The sequence below is a fragment of the Lissotriton helveticus genome, chromosome 11 (genome assembly GCF_964261635.1).
Source record: "Lissotriton helveticus chromosome 11, aLisHel1.1, whole genome shotgun sequence".
Classification (NCBI taxonomy): domain Eukaryota; kingdom Metazoa; phylum Chordata; class Amphibia; order Caudata; family Salamandridae; genus Lissotriton; species Lissotriton helveticus.
Genome location: NC_136072.1, coordinates 47,892,487 through 47,907,835, shown reverse-complemented (window position 1 = coordinate 47,907,835; position 15,349 = coordinate 47,892,487).

Genomic DNA, 15,349 nt, shown 5'->3' with positions numbered 1-15,349 from the left:
CTAACTACCCTTCTGATCAAGTCTGTGCAGTCTCAAATACTTGTGGTCCTGCTGCCTTTGTTTACCTGGCGTGTGTTTGAGAGCCCGCGTGCGTGCTGGGGAAGGATGGTGAGAACCATTGCGTGTAATGTGAGCTGTTATGCTGAACATTCCAGCTCCCCGTGCCACTTCCAATTCCTTGGAGAGGCTTGGTGGGCTGGTGGTAGACACTCGCTTTTATCTGTGTTCAGCTGGCCTAACCCTGCTATGAGGGTCCCTTTCTGTTGGAAATGGCCAAGCCCCCCTGGTCTGGAGTTCATTAAAATTTCTCTCTGGGGAATGGCCCGAGAAGGTACAAGGGAAGACAGAAGATCATCCTTTGCATGCTTTGGACACACCATGGACATGCAATAAATGTGCCTTGTGATTGGAGGGGGTCCCTGGATTCAAAAGCAGCAGACCCTCTGATTGGATCAGTCTATCAATCAGAGGTGATAAAAGTCTGGCCTTAGTGGTCAGTTGTTCCTCGGAACTGCTCTATGATTCTAAAGAGGAGGCTAACATTGGGTCCACCTAAGGACGCCAACTGCAACCCGCGGTGTGAAGGCAAGATAAGAAGCTTGCTCACCGTGTCTGGAAATTGAGGACGTTGTTTCTATGACTGATGGATTCTGCTGAAAAGGAATGTGCCATTTTGAAGAGGAGCAAAGGCATCAGCAGTATTGGTCAGAGAACAGCTGTTCCTGTGAGGCTTGCAGCTGCTCAAGATAAGGAGGCTTGCAGCATATCAAAGGAGAAAGAGGGATACAGGAAAGCTTGATCCCAGTCCTTGACGATGAGACTGCTTTGCCCAGACCCCTCCCCTGTGCTGTTGGAGCCTGTGTGGCACTTCCAGTTACAAGTCGTAGCTGAGGAATAGACTCGGGTGTAACAGGCACCCACCTTTTGTTTTTTTATAATTAGGGGTATCTAGGTGTACTAGCGCTCTGGCCAGCCAGTCCACTCCTACAGCTAGCCAGTGGCTACTGAACTGGTGGGACTCCAGTAAATCGTGCCAAGACATCCGGCACCTGTGATCAGATCCCTGACTCCGCTTGAGTGTTGTCCTCACTCAGGAGGGGAATGCACTTCTGCTTATTTGGGTGGGGGGTTATAAGGCTAATCAAGAACATTGGGCTTCACATCAAATGTTGACACTACCTCATTTCAATACAAGGATTCGTATCAAGGCTCTACTGAATGGGATCAACCCTGTGCAACATGGTCTGTAAGATCCAATGCTAATTGTGTGTCTACATGTTAGCTGTGTTTTTATATTGCTTGGTGTTGAGGTGCTATAATACTGCTTAGGGTCAGAACTCTGGCCCAGAGGGTTGTAGAGACAGCTGGTGTTCACTGCTTATCCTAGTTTTATGTGTAATATAATTTTCTTGTGTGCATTAAAGTATTTTTCTTTTATAAAAAGTAAAGAACTGACTGGACATTGAGTTTATCAGCTGGTTGTACGGTTTACACTGTATTCTGAAGGTCTATCCCCACCTCACCTCCTTGAGAAAAGCCTCGGACTGCTCTGTCTCGCTACCCTGAGAGTCAAGTGCCGGAGAGGAGTACTTGGTTATCTAGTTTTGGGTCCACTAATACTGAGGCCCCAGGGCACCAGCGGGGAACACTCCAGTTGATGCGATTGGAGCGCAGTAACCCCTGAGTGCCCTGGTGCCAAAACTTCCTTGAGACGAGGCTCCTTATATCTATTCCATGGGGAATCCCAGTTATATTCATTACACTGACCTAATAAAATTCAGGGCTGGTATGAAAGAATATTTACAGGGCGGCTTTGGATTTCCAGTCCAGAACTTGGTGCATTAAATCGTAGTGATGCACTAAGTGACAGTTAAAATATCATTTTCCAAACTTCAACTTAAAAACATTCTCTAAGACCTCAATACAGTTATGATGATGCCATGAGTGAACAAGGAGACCCGCAAGTCTGTCATTCACACTCTATAAACACAAAATATTTTTTTTTTTATATAGTAATGTTATTTTTATTAAACCATACATGTGAGGTTTTTCCATTGCATACATCATGAACTGAATTACTTAAAGGTGTCATCAGATTTGGTGATCATGAAAGAAGAGGATCAGGGAAGCAAACGATTTGCCAAAGATCACAGGTAAAGCAGGTAAGCTGGGATTTCGCCTCATGGTTTCTTTGCAGACATTCTTCTATTCAACTTTTGCCTGAATGTGTTTTATTTCCTATTCATTTTGACCAGAAAGAAAAAACTTGGGTGTAGTCTTTTTTTCTCCAGGTAATAAACAAGTATGTATTCAGAACCTAACATGTTAAATTAACTTGACACAAGAAGTCTTTCCAAAGAACAAATTAATTTCAAAGGAAAGTAGACTATATTTTGTATTGAAATCACCCAGAATTAAACAGACTGATAGGAGAAGTGGTTTGGCACCTAAATGTATACATTAGCAAATCAACATGTAAAGCGTTCCCACTGAGCCTGCATTCTTCAAAAGCATTCTGAGCCATATGTTTGTTTCAGGGCTAGAGACAGACCACACATTTTATTAATTTAAATGATCAAAACAAGATAAACCATCAAAGCACCTCTACTGTGGGGGCTGGCTGAGATGAGTATGGGGGCTGTAAAGCAATGTGACTGCAGAGTGTAAGCACAGCTTGAAAATAGCATTTACCAAGAAGGAAGAGCTTTCCGTAGATGTTGCAGTGGCCGGATGCCTTGATTTGTGTCCTCGAGCTCCACTTATCACAGCAGCATGACCCTTTTATTATGCGCGCTCCAGACTGGCCTCCTGCGGGGAGAGAAAATGCAGCCTGCGTGGCTGCCTCGGTGCGCATCTTACAGGGAACTGTGGCTGTAACATAATTATTATGTGCATATATTGGTGCCAACCTTGTTCCTATTACTGTGTCCCTTTTCGAATGACAGATGTACTTTCCAAATGAGAAGCAGTTGTGAGTTACAATAAATTGTGCGTTTTAAGAGACTATCAGTTGAGGCAACTCTTGCTGTTCCATACATTTCCTACAGGTTGCTGCACAACCGTCATGGGAAATGGTTGCTATAGTCCCCAGTTGTTCAGATTTATCTTATTGGAAGGTGACCAAATGCTGGTGCTTTTTAGGTCGCCGCCTACTATACAGCGCAGCAGTGTAGTATGCGAAAGACATCTGTGGGAGTTTCAGAAAGTTGACCGGGAATGAGATTCTACCCATCGCTTGCCATAGGCTTTGTGTTTCGTAACTCATGCTTTCTTGCTTCCCATTTGCTAGCTTTTATTTACTTTAGCCTGTCCAGGTTCAGTTCATCACACCGAATGAGAAAGTCGTGTTCACTGTATTCTTCCACAAACTTGTTTTCTGTCAACAGGCCTTTAAGTCATTCAAAGACCAAGGTCAAATGTCAAGCTGTGTTTTCGTGGGAGCCTGGTTACTTTTCTTTCGGCTGACTTCAAAGCGAGAGCATTTACAGAAAAGAGGAATGTAGTGTACTTTATTAATGGACCCTGCTTGTGCCCTTCTTTTAAAACCTTTATTTTATTTTAGACATAGCCATCTCAAAAGGTATCTCGTTCTTCATCTACACAAAATATTTCCACGTTTTTTGCAAAATTCCTCTTTTTTGGTGATTCCATTTAATTTGTGAAACTGCCTTTCTTTTTTTAAAACAATGTACAAAACCGCATTTCAGTCTCAGTGTCGGCCTTACATGTGGTGATTTTGGGCAATTTACACTGTTTATGGCCCATTCACTGCCAAACACAGGATAAGATATTTTCACAGGAAAGAGACAGGTGCAATGTAACACAATTTAACAATGCTTGGTTTTCACTTTGATATGTAAAGCATATGTTTTATTTCTGAAATGAAATGAAATGAAAGTGGGTTTTGTAAAGCGCATTACTACCCGAAGTCCTCGTAGCGCTGTGAATGCATATCTCTGGGAGTCTACTGATTTACTTAGAAAAAAGGAAAGTTTTAAGAGTTTTGCGAAATTTTAGAAGATTAGGCTCGCTACGGAGCGTGGATGGTAAAGAGTTCCAGGTCATGGCAGCATTCAGGGAGAAGGAGCGTCCGCCCCACCTGGCCCGTTTGATCTTGCGTGTTGTTGCCAAAAAGGCCGTGCTGGAATGCAGTGATCTTTGGGGATGGTAAGGGGTGGCTAAGGAACAGATCATTGCGAGGGCGTTTTTCCACATGGCCTTATGCATTATGCACATAGCCTTGAATTTTGCTCTGGCTTGGATGGGCAGCCAGTGTAAATTTCTCAGGGCAGCAGTGCCCGAATGCCTACGTGACAGGCCTAGCAATAAACGTGCAGCTGCGTTCTGAGTGACTTGCAGCCTTTTAAGTGTGCTGGTCGGTGCACCCAGATATAACGCATTCCCATAATCGAGACGGGACAGGATGATGGCCCGGGCCTGGAAAGGGAGAAGTGGTAGAATTTTCCGCAACATTCGCATCAGCCCGAAGCAGGTGGCGGAGAGTATTGTGGCTTGCTGGTTAAAGCTTAAAGTATCATCCAGCCACATGCCCAAGCTTTTGATTTGCTTTTTTAGCTCTGGGGGGGGGGCCCATGCAGGGTGGCCATTGTAGAGCTGGTCTGGGGCCGGCTGTGTTCCCCAGGAACATCAGTTCAGTTTTGTCCCCGTTAAGTTTTAAATGGGAAGAGGCCATCCATTTTGTGACTGCTACTAGGCAGCTATTCAGATTAGAAAGGGTACGTCCTGGCTGATTCAGGGCCACCACAAGCTGGATGTCATCAGCGTAGGTCACGATTTCAAAACTAAAAGGGTGAACGACGTCCGCTAATGGCTGCATGTAAATGTTAAAAAGTGTGGGGCTCAGGGAGGAACCCTGAGGCACACCTTAATTGAGAGGCCAAGTTTTGGAATGAATGCCACCCTCCACCACCTGGAAAGTAAAATTTTCCAAAAAAGACTGTAACCATGAGATGGCGCTTCCCGTAACTCCAAGCTGTTTTAATCGGGAGATGAGGATGTTACTGTTCACGGTATCAAAGGCGGCACTTAGGTCCAACAGCATAATTGCTGTGGTGCCGGCTTGATCCATATGCTTAGGGGCTAGTTCTGTGACAGTCAATAATGCCGCCTCTGTCCCCAATTTTGGGCGAAAACCAGCTTGAGAATCATGGAGCAGATGGTTGGCTTCCAGATAGAGCATAAGGCTGGTGTTGATATGTTTCTCAAGCAGCTTACGTACCCAAGGAAGGAGTGAAATGGGGCGATAGTTGGTAATTTTTTCTGGGTCAAGGTTTTTTTTTTAACAGAGTCCTAACTTGTGCACATTTCCAGGTTTCTGGTACTCTCCCTGTGGTGATTGACATATTTACAATATTTAAAATCACTGGTCTAATGATATCAGCGACTTTCAAGAGATGGCGTGGGGGAGCGGGGTCTGAAGGGGAGCCTGATGTAACTTTCAACATAAAAGTATTTAGCGAGTCTTCTTCAAGCAATGGGAATTCAGCTAGCCGGCAGGCCGTGGTTGGAGGGAGAGTATCTGTTCCTACTGGGTATTGGCTGACCGGGTCAAATGATGAGGAAATGGCTTGGATTTTATGATGGAAGTACTCTGCCTGTCTGTCGCAGCGAATCTGGGCTTCGCGGGGGTCCTGCAAAATTGGGGGGGTACTGATCAGGGATTTTGCAATCCGGAATAGTTCCCTCGGGGAATTGGCAGACGTTGTAATTTTTTTCTCGTAAAATAAAGCCTGTGTCAGTGTGATTTCAGCTTTATATTTTTGGATTGCCTCTCGATGGCGGCTTCTGTCCTGTACCTTGAGAGTGCGTCTCCAAGTTCTCTCAAGCTTCCGGCAATTTTGTTTTAGCACTTTTAGCTCGGGGGTAAACCAAGGTGATTCTTTGGACTTGGTTTTCACTTTAAGGGGTTTCTGAGGCACAATTGTGTCTAAGGTGGTCTGTAGCCAATTTACGTAATGAATCTAAAGTGTGTCTACGTCAGCCCCAATCTGTCGAGGGGTAGTGGAGAGGGAATCTACCCATTGGTCTGTGGATAGTTTCGCCCAGTCCCTCCCTCTTAATGTAGCTCGAGGGGGGGCAGAGGGGGGACTTGGAATGTGCCAGAGTAGTGGGACCAGAAAATGATCGGTTCATGGGAGGGGGACTGGGTTCCCAGTCCTAAGTCTGTGATCATTGCTTAGGACTGCATCTAGCAGGTGACCTTTGTTGTGCGTAGGTTTAAAACCCTTCTGAACAATTTGTAGGGCTGCAAGATTGTTTAAAAAGACGGTAGCTAGAGGATCTATGGGATCGTCTAAGTGAATATTTATATCACCTAGAACCGTAAAATGAGGCAGAGAGATGGCTGATTTCTGACATCAGTGGCAACTCCTTTAGAAGAGTTGGATATGTTTAAAGACACTTTTTCTGAAGGCTTTTTTGTTTATGTTTACCCACACAGTAATTATGTATTCCATCTGCAAATGTGCCTTTTTCAGAACACAAATCTTACTGGAGCTACACAATTTCCTCATGTTATCTTGCAGGCACTGGGGCCATGATTTCTATGGTGCCGCAGGTTTAGTAGCACAGGAGCCAACACGTCTAGGAAACCCACTAACCACCGACTATTGCTGTATGTTACCATGAAGCTAGCAGTCACACGCACAGTTACCTAGCAGGCACTAGGGGAATGATGTGCATGGTGCATCTGGTGCAGTGGCACAGGGGCAAAGGGTCTAAGACAGCAAAGGCGCATCAACTTTCGCTGTATGTTACCACCAAGGCAGCAGTCACAAGCACAGTTACCTAGCAGACCCTAGAGCCATTATGTGCATAGTGCATAGGTGCAGTGGCACAGGGGTCAAAAGGTCAAGGAAAGCCACCGAGCACTGACTTTTACTATATGTTGCGTCTAAGCCAGCAGTCACAAGCACAGTTACCTTGTAGGCCCTAGGGACACAATTTTCAAGGTGCAGCAGGTGCAGTGGCACAAGGGCCAAAAAACAAGCAGTTACAAGCTCAGTTACCTAGTAGGCACTAGGGGCCATGATTTGGATGGTGCAGCAGGTGCAGTTGCACAGTGACCAAAAGGTCCAGGAATCCCACCGAACACCGATTATTGCTGTATTTTACTACTAAGCAAGCAGTCAGGAGTATGTTTTTGGTTCTGTTGTAACCATTGCACCCAAAGTAACACAAAGCCTAAAGCATCACTGTAATGAAAGCTGTAACCGATTGGACTTTTCTGTCTTTCTACAACTTATGATACATTCAGCGCATTTATTTGGCACATTTTCACTGTTTTTGTGTGGTCCTAAAATTCTTCTGAATCTGGACACACTAACACCTTGGCAAGGGCATTTTCCATTCTATAACATTAGCACTGCAGCCGCTGTAAATACTATATAAATACTTATAACTTACCATATGGCATTCCATATCAAGCATGGGAACAGCCAATAGCTCTCACCTATGCGAGTTCTATTGGCTTTGTCAATGTTTTTAGCCATATTATACAGCAGAGCAGCTTCAGTGCAGCGTAACTGAAAATAATAAAAAGAAGCACTGTTACGCAGACAATTACGCGGACAACCCTGACTATCATACAGCTTTTTACATAATGTTCAGTCATTTGCAATAAAGCTAAAAATATTAGCAAAGCCAATAAATCTCACAAAGGCATGACCTGTTGACTTTGTCAATGCTTGTTGATCAAGTAACTGCTTTCCAAATATGTGCTTGTTTGATATTTCTTGGGTTTTTAAATGGTTTACACTGTGCCTAAGAGGTTGATTGAGGAGTGCAAAGTGCTGCATTATGGGCTTACCCACTCTGGGCTCTATGCATTCTGGAGCCCATTTCAATGGTGCCAAATCTATGCCATGGAGTTTGTCCTTCCATTATTTATGCATGGATTGTATTGTAATTGGATTTATATAATGCTTACTACCCCTGGCGGGGCTTCGAAGTGCTTTATGGCAAACAGCACGCTACTCCGGAACCCAAGGTTGGTGGTTACTGCGCTGATTGGATTCCCTTGTAGACTTGAAATGATATTTTTCATTTTGTGATTTATCAAGGTACTTCATGTATTTCAATTTTCTGATTTTATTATAAGATGTAAAGAAAGGTGTTTGGATTAAAATGCATCACAAGTTTCTCTTCAGAAGATGACACTTTTATATAAAATGTCCAGACATGCCTCTGTCGTCCTAGCTGCTTCGGATTCATACATGAATAAGATGATTTACCAATGCTTTGAGCCCAGTTCTGCTTGTGACAGTGCCCATGGACTCACAGACAAATCCTTTTCTTTATTAAATCAGCCTCGTCTTCCTCCCACCCTCCTTGCACTTACAAATGGCAAGAACTATATGTCTCTGACTCCTAGTTGTAATGTTTCTAGAGTGGGAATTTTGGAAGCCTGGCTTGCTTTGTGAATAGTAAAGATCTTTAGATTATTTTTTAGAGGAGATATTCATATCATATTAAAAAGGTACCACTAGGTACCACCAGGTCCCAGCGGCAGCTCCTCCCCTATGGCGGAGGAGCGTCGCCCCACCCCCTCTCAGGTACCTTTCTAAAAAATTAAAAAGATAATAAAACAGGTCTTCAACCCATTTTATTATCTTGTTATTTTTCTCCAGTGTGCCGAGCCTTGGGGGCGGGACCAGTGGGATGACAGGCACTGAGGGGGAGTGGTATGCTCTGCCTTCAAAGCGCATGATGGTATGGCGGCCCGTCTCAGGCCGACCAACCCGTCATGCGCAGTGAGGGTGTCTCCAACCTGAGCTGCGTTGCTGGGTTGGAGAGAGAAGGCCCAGACTCCCAGTCTCCCTGGGAGCGCAAATCGAGAGCGCGCACTTCAATCATGACACTGCTCTCATGCTGTGAGAGCAGCGTCGTGATTGGCCGCAGGGGATTTTGAGAGCCTGTCTGCAGAGGAGCAGGAGAGAGCGTCATGTGGCTGGCTGAAGGTAAGTTCTTATTTTATTGTTCTTTCTTTGTATAGTCTGAAGTTGATGTGCCACCTAGCCGCCGCCCTGCCATCCCGCCACTTAGCCCTGACACTAGCCGTCATTGCTAGGTCCACTCCTGAAAAACATGGGTTTTGCAGTCCATGTGCTTGCCACCTGCTGCTGCATTGCCAATCCTCTGGCATCTGTGATGGTACACATTCTTGCTTCAGAGGAGGTCAGTGTACCCTTGTCACTGTGGTAAATGGTCTTAGACAGGGTAAAGACTGATGTATTTCACTTTAGATGACCTGCCTATTTAGACTTGGTAAGGACTGACAGACTTTACTTTAGATGATCTGCCTACTTAGACTGGGTAAGGACTGATACAGTTCACCTTAGATGATCTACCTACTTAGACTGGGTAAGGACTGACACACTGCACTTTAGACGATCTGCCTACTTAGAAATCTAGAGAGAGAGTACCCCACTATCACCAGGGAACAGGGTACAGTGACAACTAGTCAGAGAAAGATCCCTGGGTGCAAACACTATCGTGGAGATTCGCTATGTATTTAAACCCTATCAGTCTAGGCATTCATACATTCTTTCTACTGTTATTATAAGCCAATCACTCCCAACACTGGTAAATAGTTAATTTCCACACTAAAATTGAACGTTCACAATCTTTTTAATAAAAATTAGAATATACACAGAATAGCTTAAAATTTCAAAGAATGATCTTTGAACAAGTACAATAGAGAAACAGGTATTCATAAAAAATAATAAAAATTCATTTTAAGCAATTGGACAAGTACTGTATCATTTGTCTAACTTAGTACATCAGAAACATAGGAACATAGACATATTAAAAAACTAATATAGCAGACACAATTATTATACAAAATTATTATACAAAATAACCCCCTAAACACTATGGCCTTCAAATTCCTTCGCCACACTATTCACTAGATCCAATGGTCCTCTCTTTATATATCGATGGTACAGTCAATAGTATCATTAATGTATGAATATCTATCGCTCCCCAGACCCTACTTGGATTCTACACAAGAACATAAATGCGTCGACGCGTTTCGGTGCTGTGGACAGTTGATATTGTAGCACCTTCTTCAAGACTGCCGTTTCTTTGGGGTCACCGGCTTCAAGGACTATTGCTTTACACCCTCTCCTTTGGGTGTAAGTATACGCACACCCGCAGATGTGTCTTTGGTCTATTCCCCTCAGTTAGGTGTTTTTTCTCTTGAGGTGGAGTTCTTCCTTTTAATTAGTGTACAGCTGAAGTGGTGAGGACCTTTCACTTCCCTGTAAGTGTATGTAGACCTTTCCACTCTTCTTTCTGAGTCTGTATATATATCTTAAAATTATGTAAAATTTCTCATGGGCGGGCATATATCAGCATAATTCCATGAGTGAACTTGATATGTTCTCATTTCATTTTCAGCCGCGATTCTGCCTCGTCCCCGTTCCATGGAACAGGGACGGGTGTAAAGCAATAGTCCTTGAAGCCGGTGACCCCAAAGAAACGGCAGTCTTGAAGAAGGTGCTACAATATCAACTGTCCACAGCACCGAAACGCGTTGACGCATTTATGTTCTTGTGTAGAATCCAAGTAGGGTCTGGGGAGCGATAGATATTCATACATTAATGATACTATTGACTGTACCATTGATATATAAAGAGAGGACCATTGGATCTAGTGAATAGTGTGGCGAAGGAATTTGAAGGACATAGTGTTTAGGGGGTTATTTTGTATAATAATTTTGTATAATAATTGTGTCTGCTATATTAGTTTTTTAATATGTCTATGTTCCTATGTTTCTGATGTACTAAGTTAGACAAATGATACAGTACTTGTCCAATTGCTTATAATGAATTTTTATTAATTTTTATGAATACCTGTTTCTCTATTGTACTTGTTCAAAGATCATTCTTTGAAATTTTAAGCTATTCTGTGTATATTCTAATTTTTATTAAAAAGATTGTGAACGTTCAATTTTAGTGTGGAAATTAACTATTTACCAGTATTGGGAGTGATTGGCTTATAATTACAGTAGAAAGAATGTATGAATGCCTAGACTGATAGGGTTTAAATACATAGCGAATCTCCACGATAGTGTTTGCACCGAGGGATCTTTCTCTGACTAGTCGATCTGCCTTCTTAGACTGGACAAGGACTGACACACTGCACTTTAAGAGATCTACCTACTTAGACTGGGTGAGGACTGACATACTTTACTTTAAATGATCTACCCACTTAGACTGGGTAAGGACTGACATACTGCACTTTAGATGATCTACCATCTTAGACTGGGTAGGGACTGACATATTGCACTTTAAGTGATCTACCTACTTAGACTGGATGAGGACTAACACACTGCACTTTAGATGATCTGCCTACTTAGACTGGGTAAGGACTGACATACTTTACTTTAGATGATCTGCCTACCTAGACTGGGTAAGGACTGACATACTTTACTTTAAATGATCTGCCTACTTAGACTGGGTAAGGCCTGACACACTGCACTTTAGATGATCTGCCTATTTAGACTTGGTAAGGACTAACATACTTGACTTTAAATGATCTATCTACTTAGACTGGTGAGGACTGACATACTTCACTTTAGATGATCTACCTACTTAGACTGGAAAAGGACTGACACACTGCACTTTAAGTGATCTACCTACTTAGACTGGGTGAGGACTGACAGACTTTACTTTAAATGATGTACCTACTTAGACTGGATAAGGACTGACATACTTCATTTTAGATGATCTACATACTTAGACTGGATAAGGACTGACATACTTCACTTTAGATGATCTACCTACTTAGACTGGAAAAGGATTGACACACTGCACTTTAAGTGATCTACCTACTTAGACTGGGTGAGGACTGACAGACTTTACTTTAAATGATGTACCTACTTAGACTGGGTAAGGACTGACATACTTCACTTTAGATGATCTGCCTACGTAGACTGGACAAGGACTGACAGACTTCACTTTAGTTGAGCTACCTACTTAGACTGGACAAGGACTGACATGCCGAACTTTAGATGATCTGCCTACTTAGACTGGGTAAGGACTGACACACTGCACTTTAAGTGATCTACCTACTTAGACTGGGTGAGGACTGACAGACTTTACTTTAGATGATCTACCTACTTAGACTGGGTAAGGACTGACACACTGCACTTTAGATGATCTACATAGTTAGACTGGGTGAGGACTGACACACTGCACTTTAGGTGATCTGCCTACTTAGACTGGGTAAAGACTGACGCACTTCACTTTAGATGATCTACCTACTTAGACTGCGTGAGGACTGACATACTGCACTTTAGATAATCTACCTACTTAGACTGGGTAAGGACTGACATACTGCACTTTAGATGATCTGCCTAGTTAGACTGCGTGAGGACTGACATACTTCACTTTAAAGGGACCACCCATACTTGTCTGACCTAGCCGTTCCTTACGAGCCTAACTGAACCCTTCGGTCCAGGGGAACGGGCCTTCTCAAGATCCCCCGTATAAAAAAATCTAGAATGGGAGGTCGCTCTTTCCGTTCATTGGCAGCCAACAAATGGAACTCCCTTCCCACCAATATTAGGCTAGCGAACAATGAATCCACTTTCAGAAAACGCTTAAAGACTTACCTATTTGCCCTTTAGCCCCTCTCCCTCTTCCTGTACTCTGACCCTTCTCCACAGCGCAGGGATACGCCGGGAGGCGTCACCAGGCGCTTTATAAACCCCTTTATTATTATTTATTATTATTATTTCTTCATCTCTAATAATCAGCGACAATAGGCATTCTAGAATGTTTCGCTGTTTGGTGACGTCAGTTGCGGTTCTGAGATCTACAGTGACATCAGTTACTGGATGGCACCGTCGAGGCATTATGCTATTTTTGCAGGTACTGTTACGTGTACTGTATTCATCTTAGAGAGATAATATGTGGACTTGAATGTTATAGTTGAAGGGCAAAGGGAGGTGTTTTCAGTGAGTTGAGTCAAGTCATCATTACAGCACCTGGAATGTGTTAGCGCTATGACATACATGCCACCATTCCCGGTTTATTCAGGAGAAACAAAAATAAAATGATAATAACAAGAAGTTATAAGCATTTTATTTTTCTTTGCAACTTTAGCCAGGTCAGGCGGGGCTGGCTCATGGCAGAGGGAGCAGGAGCGGTAACCACTCCCTCCCTACGTGCGCATGACGCTTTGGCTGGCCCTCTAGGGCCGGCCAAACCGTCATGCGCACTTGGCATGTTCTCCATTGGGCTTTGTTGCACAGCCCCGTGGAGGGCAAGCTCAGCCTCCGCAAGCAATGCCTGAGCAGCCATATACACCGCTCAGACCAATCACGAAGCTGCCCCGCAGCATCATGATCGTCTGGATGCTTCCGGTGCTTCTTCCAGTAGAGAAGAAGACGGAGGAGAGGTGAGAGAGAGGCGTGTGGCGGAGGCGGCAAAAAAGGTTACGTTATTTAAAAAAAAAATTCATCCATCCCCCGCTCTACCACCCCCGTTCACAGGCAGCCGCCACTGCAGAGGTAAGCAAGGACTGGACAAAAGGGAGTGGAGGGGAACAAACCCTTGAAATTATATTTGCTGTTTGGGTGGTCCCTTTCATCTAGGAGCAAAAAAATGTATTAGGAGTGAGCCGAACTCACAGAGTTACATGAAAACACCACAAATATTCCACGGAGTTCCGTGAACAGGCAGAATTAGGCATGGTGCGCTGATTTTTTTGTGCCGGGAGCTTGTTCTGCGCCAGAGGGTTCTACTTCTCGAGTTGATTTAGCCGCCACTTGAGTAGGTTTTCTACTTGCGCACCAGCCTTCTGACCGCAAACATTCACGACTGCCCGGGACCGCAAGTGTTGGGGAAATCTCGCCAGGTGCCCTCCTAGCGACCGAGAATCACACTACGGGACGCCAAATCTTGCTCGCGCTAGCCAACTTACCATTAGCGAGCTGCGTATGAGAAAAAACTCTGCCACGCTGCAGTTAGAGTAATTTGGCCAGAATTCTGCGTAGCATGCGTAACGTGGAGTGGCCAAAACTTCACCAACTCCACCTGCGGAGCAAAATTTATTTAATTTTGATTGCAATTTGGAGCTCTATTGTAGCCTTTTGTGATGATACAGAAAAGGCTATGGAGACCCTAATGCATCACTGTCCTCTGGCACAAGCAGCACAGAACACCTCACAATCCATGGCAGCAGAAATGAGGACTCCCCACTTCCCCCCACCGACTGCTGGGTCACCTTGTGTCAACTTGCTGAAAGCGGTTCCTTGGCAAGGCTGATAAACTGCAGAGAGGAAAGCGAGTGAGTGAGCTAATGAGGCCTGCCCCAGGGCTCTCGGTTAATCTCCAGGGAGTGTACAGGGTCATAGGTCACTAAGTAGCATCCTTAACAGCAGGCTGGCTGGACCACCCACGCTTACAGAAGCAGCTAGGGGGCAGGCATGTGGAGTAAGGGAATAGATTTCACATTCAAAGGGCAAATGAACTTGTGTCAATTTGGCATTATTGAAATTTGGAGGTGGTAAATGATGCAGTTTTTCGTATCTCATAAAAACAACTTCGAAAAGCAGGTGATTAACACAGGACACTTTAAACAAGCATTTGCAATGCAATATGTCACGAATTACTTAAAAGTTTGAGCTACTGGCGTTGCTAATAATAATGCAACGCCAATAGCTCAAACTTTCAGTAATGCGAGACCTATTGTATTGCAAATGCTTTACTTTTTATAGGGGAAAAGCAGTACCTGTCAGTGAGATTTCACCTAGCAAGCTAGTGTTTTCAGAATTTTTTTATTGCATGCAAGAGTTACTGTTGTGAAGGTGATTGTGACAATGTACACACTGATGTGCCATTTGTTAGACAGTGCCCAAGTGCAATATTTGTGCAAGACAGTCACCCAGGCCCTCGTCAGCAGCAGACTAAACTATGGAAATGCCCTCTACGCAGGAGCCCCAACCAAGCTCATCAATCGACTACAACGCATCCAAAACGCCTCGGCACGACTGAGCCTCGATGTACCATGAAACGGCCACATCACCCCCACCTGAGAATCCTGCACTGGCTCCCCGCAACAAGAGGATATCCTTCAAGCTCCTCATCCACGCACACAAGGCACTCCACGAGACCGGACCAGCCTACCTCAACAGACAGCTCTCCTTCTACAACCCCAACCGCCAGCTACGCTCCGCCGACCTCTCACTCGCCACCACCCCGCGCATCCGAAGAACAACCACCGGTGGGAGATCCGTCTTCCACCTCGCTGCCAAGATATGGAACACCCTCCCACTGAACCTACGACAGACCCAAGACCTGCTGACCTTCAGGAGGACACT